At 43.4% G+C, this 10499-nt stretch overlaps 1 long non-coding RNA gene across 1 annotated transcript; it reads right to left on the bottom strand.

The window, feature by feature from the left end:
* Positions 1-4087: 4087 nt before the first annotated feature.
* Positions 4088-8574, bottom strand: LOC123995925. The gene is made up of 6 exons (XR_006831908.1): positions 7698-8574; positions 7472-7566; positions 7244-7362; positions 6771-7030; positions 6560-6601; positions 4088-6384 (listed from the first exon to the last, which is right to left on the bottom strand). It is a non-coding gene; the product is annotated as an uncharacterized LOC123995925 (long non-coding RNA).
* Between the last annotated feature and the right edge of the window lie 1925 nt (positions 8575-10499).

The following is a 10499-nucleotide window of genomic DNA, read 5'->3' on the forward strand; positions in this document are numbered from 1 at the left end:
GCTCTAGCAGGGCAGAAATTTGACGCGAACTGACATGTTGGAAAAGTGCCATCCTATGACGGTGCCACATTGAAAGTCCCTGCGCTATTCAGTAAAGCCAATCTACTGCCAATGTTTGTCTATGGAGATGGTGTGACTGTGTGCTTGATTTTATTCCCGTCAGCAAAGGGTTTGGCTGAAATCGACTGACTCCACTAATTTGAAGGGGTGTCCACATACTTTTGTGTATATAAATTATAATGTCCAACTTCACATTAGAGATTAATCTTTCAAATTAGGGCTGTTTACGTTAGAAATGTCTAAACTTAGGTTTTGGTGTGCTTAATAGGTACACTTGCTCTAGCTCATTTAAAAAGTACTCAGAGTAAAATAAATTTAGTTACTTTTAAAATTAAATCATCGACCTTGATAATTCGTTATTTTCGCGAAGGTTACCTGAATATATTATGCTTACTGGATGAAGTTAAAGCAAGCCAGTCAGACTGACAAAATGCAATATAACATTTTTGGGAAATAGTTTTGGGGATGGCCTTCACCAGGAAGAAAGGGATGCAACTGTTACGGATACAGTTATCCTGTGTGTGTGTGTATCCTGTGTGTGTTTCTTTTCTCTCCTTCTCCCCTCACAGGTGAAAATCATCACTCCCCAATCAGTCAACAATCAATCATCAATCAGAAGACACACCTCCTATTTCCTGACCTATCACAGTTCCTTCCCCATGGTTTAAAAACCCCATCATTTGTTTGTTCTAAAGCTCAATCTCTAAAGCTCAATCTCGAGCTCAATCTCTCTGTAAATGCCATGTCTGTAGGTATCTGTGTTTCACTCTCGCTTTGTGTCTTAACCTCTCTTTTGTTTAAAGCACCTCCATAGCACTTTGTCATCACCTGTGAGTATTGTTTTTGGTTATGGTGTTTGTTTGTTGCTGGTGGGAAAAAGGGGAAACCAAGACAAGTCGCCCATGGGCATACACTACCCGTCGGTGAACTTTGTTAAATACACTAGTTAGAACTGGGCGGACCACCCACTGTATTTTTGGTTAGTTAGTTAGCTGTTAAAGTAGGCTAGTCTAGCTTAGGGGTGTGTTTTTGTATATTTATTGTTTCTTTTCTTGGGTCCAGCTCAGCCCCTTTTCCTGCTCCCCCCATTACCGTGTGTTTATAAATAAACCTAGAGTTTGACGGTAGATTTCTGTTGTCGTGGTTATTTTGTGCACACTTTTACTTTGTCACAATAATAATTTGCATGAGTTATGTTACGGGTCTCATTACCATCCCCCCTAGACTGTCGGGCCAAAAGGGATTCGTAACACAACGAAGCACCAGTTGAATCTTAAGATTAAAAACGGATTAATTAGATGTGAAAGACAACATCCGAAGAATAGAACAAAAGTGAGTTTATGCTGTAATGGAAAGTATTAGCCAATAGTCAATATGACATGGCGCTCTCAGCGACAGAATCAAACATTGGATGTGTTTGCTTGCAATAAGACATTTGCATTGATGTCGAACCCAACAACACATTCCGTAATGCAATATGTATAGTTTACAAGGAACCGATAGCTGAGTGTTGAAGCAAATCATGATTGCCAAATTGCGACAAGATATGGGCACATGCAAGAGGTGTCCAGCCCAATGCTGGCCTGCTGAGTGCCTTGCATTGCTACAATTAAGAACGGACAATCATAAAATGGACAACAACGACTATATCTATTTATGTGACTGGACACTCACTAAATGAATCGAACATTTTCTGAAGGGTTTAGATTAAATGCTACAGTACCAGTCAAAAGTTTGGACACCTCTACTCATTCAAGGGTTTTTCTTTATTTTGACTATTTTCTATACTGTAGAATAAAAGTGAAGACATCAAAACTATGAAATCATGTAGTAACCAAAAGAAAAGTGTCAAACAAATCAAAATATGTTTTATTTTAGATTCTTCAAAGTAGCCACCCTTTGCCTTGATGACAGCTTTGCACTCTTGGCATTCTCTCAACTAGCTTCACTTGGAATGCTTTTCCAACAGTCTTGAAGGAGTTCCCACATATGCTGAGTACTTGTTGGCTGCTTTTCATCACACTGCGGTCCAACACATCCCAAACCATTTCAATTTGGTTGAGGTCAGGTGATTGTGGAGGCCAGGTCATCTGATGCAGCACTCCATCACTCTCCTTCTTGGTCAAATAGCAAAATAGATTTCCACCGGTCTAATGTACATTGCTTGTGTTTCTTGGCCCTGATGCCATGATGAAGTCTGCTTTAATTGACACTAACGTATGAAGAATAGGTAGAGAATGACCAACACCTAGTTGCTGGAGATTGAGGTTGCAGCCCCATTCTGAATGAATGGCCAGTACAAATGTGGAGATGGAAGATTACACAGTTGTGTGTGGTAGAGTTGACATGTACACCAGGTTAAGACAAGGGATGCTTAGGAGGGCTACGAAACAGAAGGTAAGAAAGAAGCAGAGAGAGGTAGAGTCAGAAGATATTTCAATGTATGAGCACAAGGACAGAATTCAGTGTTTATGCGAGCTGAAGTAATGCTGTGACCGAAACCCATTAGAGTGCTTAAGCGTATGGAGATAGCGACTAGGGTGTAAAACCAGATCAAGAAACATATATAACGAGGAGGAAGGAAAGCCCCTGTGGAAGTTGAAGCTCACCACAATAAAGAAAACCAGTAAGAAGACCGCCTCAAGAAAACATCAATGCAGAGTGAAACAGCCTTGTCTGAGTGTTTGATGTACAGCAGAAAAGGAATAGGAGCAGGTAGCTTAGTATCATGAATAAAACTGTTGTATTACAATGAAAAGTCATGCAGATTGAATATGAATGGGACTATTGTGCATTTCAACCATTGTTACGTGAAGCCGTCTCTAGGCCTATGAGATGAGGCCCACTATTACCGTTAAACCGGAATGCAAGCGCAATGACAAACTACTGAGCCAAACTACTGAGCCTGAAGAATCCCCCCCAAAGTACATGGATGGGAAGCATCCATAGTAAAACCCAGACTCCGAGATGAACTGTCAACACAATGAGATCTTGAGATCGTCCAGACAGTCCGAGATGATCTGTTGATCCAGAACCAAACCAGTGTGCATATGTAATAAGATCCCGTTTGGAGTGTGATGGAAAAGCCTACGTGGAGCTAGTGCCCGGGCGATATGATGATATATATATATACATATATTGTGTGACGATAGAAAAACGTCTCGCTTATTTCGTTGTGTCGCAAATCTCACTCTTTACGGCAATATTTTTGTCAATTGGACGACGCTTTGGAACACAAGCAAACAAGGAGAGTGAACGTGACACAAAACACGGAGACACAGAGCTCGTGTGTAAAAGAGGGGTTACTTCGGTCACATGGACGTGGTATGGGTATGAAAACTCTGACTCAGACCATAAAACCATCCTCTGGAAAATATGCCGCAGGTCGGTCCCGAACAACAGGCTCAAACACCACTAACCTCTTTTACCACCTACGGAAGAATCAAGTGAAACACTACGGAGAGGCTACGGATGAGACCCAACAGTACAGTCGAGGGCTCAAAACAAACAAACCCCAGACTCAGACGTTGCAAGAGGCTTTTGCCCGCGGCACACCATATGGCAAAGAATCACAAAGATGAAAGGAGATAACAGCTGCTGTTACAACTTACAACTGCAAAGACATGGCCCCAATGACATGGCACCAATGGGGGTTTCGTGAGTTGGTGCTAATACTCGGTCCAAGGTACCAAATGCAAATTGATATGTATTTTATTTGCAAGGATAGTTGAAGTGTTTTCTATTTACCTTTTTAGATTTTATACATTAATATTTTGTTACATGCTTAATTGAAAATATGCACAAAGCTTCTAAATAAAGTAAGAAATAATCTAATATGACTAAGTACCTTTTATATGTTGAGTATAATTAAAAATGTAATAAGAAATAGGCCTTTACATGTGGTAATTTTATATCAACTATTTATTCATTGAATTTACACAACATGTGCAGTATGGTGATATGTATCGTTATGGGGATATGAAATTACCTATATCAGGATATGAGATTTTGGCCATATCGCCCAGCACTATGTGGAGCTAAAATAGTCCATTGATATGTACCCTAATTCAGATGCAAACGTTAACTTTCGTCACGTGAGTAAAAAAAGTTGAATCACGACCTTGCGGAGAAGAGCCATGATTTCACTTGGAGCAAAAAAATGTACACAAAACAACTGGCCAGATCGGAAGGCATGAACATGCCTCATGCCGCCAACATTATTATTTTATTAACTAGGCAAGTTATTATTAACTAGGCAAGTCAGTTAAGAACAAATTCTTATTTACAATGACGGCTTAGGAACTGTGGGTTAACTGCCTTGTTCAGGGGCAGAACGTCAGATTTTTACCTTGTCAGTTAGAGGATTCGATTTAGCATCCTTTCGGTTCATGGCACAACACTCTAACCACTACCTGGCATGTAGCCGGTGCGGCAGGCTACATAGGCTATTGCTTCATTGCAAGAAACATAACAGATGTACAGAGAAATAACATTTAGTTCCGCCTGTAAAATATCATAAAACAATAACTTTGATCAAATACATTAAAAAAATAAGCCAGTTACACATGATTTTGGGTCTTTAGAAGATGTGGTCAAATGTGCTCTTTGTACAGTACTGTAGTAGTTATCAACAATGTATTCAAACGTTCCTTTGTGATAGACAGAAACCTGAGACTAGCATGATATTAGAATATTTAAAAAAACATTATATCCAAAATCAATACAGTATTCTAATATTAGGATTTGCTCTAACTTCCAGTTTGTGTGCTTGCACCTGTTAAAAAAAAACCTTGCCTTGTTAGCTCAATCTTCCCCAGTATGTCTTTAATAGGGGTGTGCCGAGTATTCGGACAAAACCATTATTGTTACCGATGTTAGGACTTTGCAGAACACAAATGTGAATGGATTATTAACATTATCAGTGATTGTAAAAAGTTTTTGAAAACAGAATTTCTCAAGTCGACTGCGAATTTAACAAAACATTGTTTTTGACATTGTCGCCATTGATGGTGGATGAAGTCTTATCTCCCCCAGCACTAGTGGTAACTAAACAACTCTTATCTCCTTTCTCTTTCTCCCCATTTCTAAGTACAGTATATTAGATTGAGTTTTGGACTTAGCCAAGCATATGTTCTCTGCCTACTTCTCAGATTCATGTTTAGATAAATGCCTTGTTCATAAAGTATTATCTTGAAATGTAAATCTCACATCCTTGTTTAATGTTTTCATCAACTATGTTAAAGAGGTGGTTCATCGAAAAATACATTTTATCTCACTAGAGAATTTTCCTAGGCATTAGCCTTCACCAGAGACAGTTATTAGGTTAGATGGATCAGTATTTAGTTTAGCTCATCAGCGAATTCTACTTCTCCCTCTCCCATAGAAACCCCATTTAATGTCAAAGTTTATCATAAATACCTTCGAAAGACACCACCGGTGCTTCCAATAACTGAAATAGTTAAAATCTTGATAAGATTACTTTGATCAAATATTTACCTAGCCTACTATTTCCCAATGATATCGCTATTTTTTTCATTAAAATCCAGGAAGTAATTTTCGATTAATCCGCGCCGAGCAGCGATTTGGGTCAGTCAACTTCTTGGGTCAAAGATTTGTATCAACCAGATGACACGAACTGAAGAAAACATTTGCTCTAGTAGGTCGATTTTTGTGATATGTTTTGAAGCCAATCAGATTGTTTTTTGGCAATTCAATGACAAGACAACATTTGTTGCATAAAGTGAGGATAAATACATATCGTTTTTCATACATTCTAAATAAAATAGTAAATGTCACATTTTTAAATAAAATTGCAAAAGTCTAAATACTGATCCAGCTAACCTAAAAATGGTATCTGGTAAAGGCTAATGCCTAGGCAAAGTTCTAATGAGATTAAAAGTATTTCTCGATGAACCACCCGTTTAAGTACATGTATTTGAATTATAAAACCATTCTCGCAGTCCTTTCTGCCATGACTCAAGTTGTTTGCTTGCTGTATTCCGTTAGATAGTTTTGTATAATCCTATATGGCGCTCAAAAAGTTAAAACACTTATAAGACAAATTATCATTGTACTACAATATGCATTAAACATTTATGTTAAATTAAGTTAAACTGCACATGCATACAGTATTTTCCTGCTTGCTGTATTGTTACAATGTTAATACACCTGCTTTTGTATTCAAATTGTGACTAGTTTGCATCCCCGCTTTACAGCTCAAGGTTTGAAGTCACCCTACCATGCTGTCTGGGAGGGTTGTGACGGCTATGTCTTGGAGTGCTGCTTTTGGGGGTTGGAAGAAGGGTGTGGATCCACCAGCCATGTCTGGGAACACACAGTATGACACACAGTTAAAGAGATTTTAATACAGATTCATTCAACCTCCTTACAACTTCTAATCATCCCTCCTACTCTCAATCTCTACTCCTCATATTCTGATCATCAATCAGCAACAATCTATAACACACACACCGTTAGAAACTGTTTTTTTCTCTCTCACCATAGTGAGATTTGGAGATGGGTCTCAGACCACCAGCCATGTCTGGGAACACACAGTATGACAGACAGTTAGAGAAAGTGAATACAGATTCATTCAACCATCTCCTTCCAACTTCTAATCATCTTTCCTACTCTCAATCTCTACTCCTCATATTCTGATCATCATGCTTAAACCAAACACACACTGTTAGAAACTGTGTTTCCTCTCTCACCATTGTGAGTTTTGGAGATGGATGTGGATCCACTAGCCATGATGTCTGGGAACACACAATATGGCAGACAGTTAGAGAAAGTGAATACAGATTCATTCAACCATCTCCTTCCAACTTCTAATCATATTTCCTACTCTCAATCTCTACTCCTCATATTCTGGTCATCATGCTTAAAGAAAACACAGAGACACTCTTTGAAGTTGTGTGTCTCGTTCTCTACCTCTTTAGATTTTTCACCTCCTGGAACAGACCTTGCAACTCTGAAAATATAGAACATAATGGGCTATCATTACACTTGCATGCAATATGCCTTCAACTAATAGATTGGTAGACACTATACAACTGCACCCACTCACAGATACACCTACAACTGAACCTAATCACAGTATCTATGGGTATATACACAAGTAAACCTGGACTTGCATGCAGGGTGAGAATATTCAGTGGGAGCATCCACAAACAGGAAAGCTTACCTTCAGCCACGGAGAGAGATTGTCTGAGTGCTGCATTTTCTCGTTAGAGCTCCTTATTTGAAAGTTTGCAGTGGTTAGCTGCATTTGCATTTCCTGGTCCTCCTCAGGTCCTCCTCATTCTCAGATTTTTATGACAAAGTGTTAATACATTAAATAAGTGAGACATGGTTAAAACCACCTGCATCAACTTAAATTGCACAACGAATGCTCAAAGTGTTAGAAACTTACTTGACATGATATACTGGTCATTAGTTCCACCTGATGTTTTTTTCCAGACTTGGACATCTTCTTTTTCTGTGATATACTCTGGTAGCGTAACACAGCTACAGTCAGGAAATTAAAGGTTTTGTGTAAAGATACAGCTAATCAATTTCACAACTAAGCATACTGTAGCCGCCCGCACAAACAGCTGTGTGTTATGCGTTAGGCTATTAGTTGATTGTGTTGTACTTACCAGCATCTAGTGTTCGTTGGGTCCGACATGCCAATCAACCTGCTATCTGCCAATCACGGGAATGCTTGGAATGTTGTGATGCTGGGCATCCTGGTGGTTGGCGGAGTGGCGTGGAGGGGGGTTGGGCAGGGGGATGGAGCATTGGACCAGGTTTAGCCATTGACCAGGTTTATCTATCATTCTCTCTCTTTTGTCTGGCCTTCACAAGAGAAGGTCACGGTTGTTTTACAGGGTATCCTTCATTTATTTGGCGTGGGCTTCCGCCTACAGTAGCCTGTGTGAAGTTGGGTTAATAAACCGTAAATTCGTAAACTCAACCCTCTGTCTGGACAATTGTTCCTTTATGATCTAGTTATGTCATTACAGTGGTGTGGCTAGCTAACGTAGGTGAGAACAGGGGTTGAAAATTATTTGAGGGAATCCGAAAGTGAAGTTGGAGGTAGGGGACGATTTTGGCCAAGGAGGTGCGTGCGCATGGACGTCGGAGGATCAGGCTGAGGAGATCGCCAGGGCGTCGGGAGTCCAGAGGTTGCTTGAGGAAGGACTTTAGAATGATGGGCATGAGTGCTTCGTTGACTGTGCTTCGCACGGATTCTGGTGGGCGGACGGAAGGGGTGACGTCGGCGGGACGGGGAATCTGGGACTCAGGATGTAAACAAACATGGCGGCGCCCAGTTCCCGGTTGCGTCGGTCTCTGTTAAGACCACAAAGTATTCCGGGAAGGCAGATTGAGAAGCTTTTCATGCTCAGTTTGAACTGCTAGCTCATTTTGGGAGGTGGTTGAATTAAGATAGGGCACTGCAGTTGGCTTTATGCCTCACAGATGATGCTCTGGCCTGTTTGATATTGATTAGCTCCGAGGACAGATGTGATTATGGGGCTTTAGTGGGAGCACTGAGGAGGCGCTCTGGACAGTGTGTACAGCCTGGGCTGCTGCGCTCCGAACTGAGTAATAGATGCAGGCAGCCTGGAGAGACACTACGGGTGCTAGCTAATGACATTGAGAGCCTCTCTCGGCGGGCATACGCTCACATGCCCCCCCCCCCTTTCTGTGCAGAGCGAGCTAGCATGGGACCAGTTCATACAGGCGCTCTCTCCTATGGAGCTGCGCATACAGACCCAGCTGGCTCATCCTGAGTCATTGCAGATAGCCTTGGAGATGGCTTTGGAGAGAGAGCTGGTGTGGACTGGGGCTTTGGGGGTGCAGGGAGACAGACCGACTGTGCAGGCTGGGGGGCAGAGCATCCCAGAGATGGAAAAGCCTGCATGGGTGGCTGAAATGACTGAACTCATTCATGCTGTGTCGCTACAGGCGACACGAAACACAAAGCTGATGGCCAAAAGCTGATGGAGCCTGTTGTTGTGGTGGGCCGTCTCCCCCCGTACCTGTGTTGGGGACTTTTGTCATGTCCCTGTGGAGGGGGTGCCCTGCTCTGCCCTGGTGGACACTGGGTCCACAGTAACCCTGGTGAGGCCAGATATTGTGCCAGGTTGGACTCAGTGTGAGCCCACACTGAGTCCACTGGGCACCCATGAAAGGGAAGGGAATACTGACTCTTGACAGTAGGGGGGCAGGACTGTGCGTCATCCTGTGTTGGTGGCGGCTGTGCAGGACCCTTGTATCCTGGGGTTGGATTTTCTTAGGAGCACAGGCTGCCAGTTAGACCTAAATGGGGGCACACTGAGCTTCCAGGGAGGGCCGGAAGTCACCATGACCCCCCCCCCCCCTAATGTCACATTCACTCAACCCAAGAAACCCTTCACTCCAATAGTTAAAGCAGCAGAGACTCATGGCTGCCCCCTTCCCCCACATCCGTCTGTGACATTTCCCCAGCCTCCCTGTCACCTACGGCTGTGTGTTACATTCCCCCAGCTACCTCCACGACACATCCCTCCGTGAGCCCGGGCCGTGCCCCCCCCAACCCAGCTACCCAGATGGGAGAGGACAGGACACTGTCTGCAGTGAGGGAGATATGGGGAATGAACTGTGTTGCTCTTGACCCCGAGCAGCAGGAACGGTTATGGCAGTTGCTGTTTGAATTCAGAGACAGCTTTGTGCTGAGTGAGGAAGAGGAGGGTCAGACTCATCTGGTGCAGCATGAGATCGACACAGGTGATGCTCGACCCATCAAGATGCATCCCGCCGTATCCCGCTGGCACGCCAGGAGGCGGCAGACAAGGCAGTGTTGGAGATACAGCGGACAGACTTCACCGAGCCCTCAGACAGCCCCTGGGTGGCACAAGTCATCATGGCTCCTAAGAAGGGGGGCGAGCTAAGGTTCTGTGTGGACTACAGGCGGCTGAATGAGGTAACCAGGAAGGACTCGTATCCCATACCACGTATCGAAGAGTCGCTGGACCTGGTTTGGGGAGTCCTCCTGGTTCTCCTCACTAGACCTCCGCAGTGGCTACTGGCAGGTGCCACTCCCCAGAGGCCAGAGCCAAAACTGCATTCTCCACTAACCAAGGACACTGGCAGTTCAAGGTCCTGTGCTTCGGCCTGTGCAGCGCTCCAGATACTTTTGAGCGTTTGATGGACAGGGTGCTGGATGGCATCCCCCGACAGCAGTGTCTGGTATACCTCAATGACATCCTGGCCCATGGCAGCTCCTTCCAGTCAGCCCTGGTGGCGCTACGGCGTGTGCTGGAGCGGGTGGCTGCCGCAGGTCTGGAGCTCCACCCCGAGAAGTGCCACTTCATGAGGAGAGAGGTGTCCATCTTGGGTCACCGAGTGGGGAAGGAGGGTATCAGCACCATGGAGGACAAAGTGGGGGCTGTCAGTGACTGGCCCACCTCCACCGA

The sequence above is a fragment of the Oncorhynchus gorbuscha genome, linkage group LG14 (assembly GCF_021184085.1).
Source record: "Oncorhynchus gorbuscha isolate QuinsamMale2020 ecotype Even-year linkage group LG14, OgorEven_v1.0, whole genome shotgun sequence".
NCBI classification, from domain to species: Eukaryota; Metazoa; Chordata; class Actinopteri; order Salmoniformes; family Salmonidae; genus Oncorhynchus; species Oncorhynchus gorbuscha.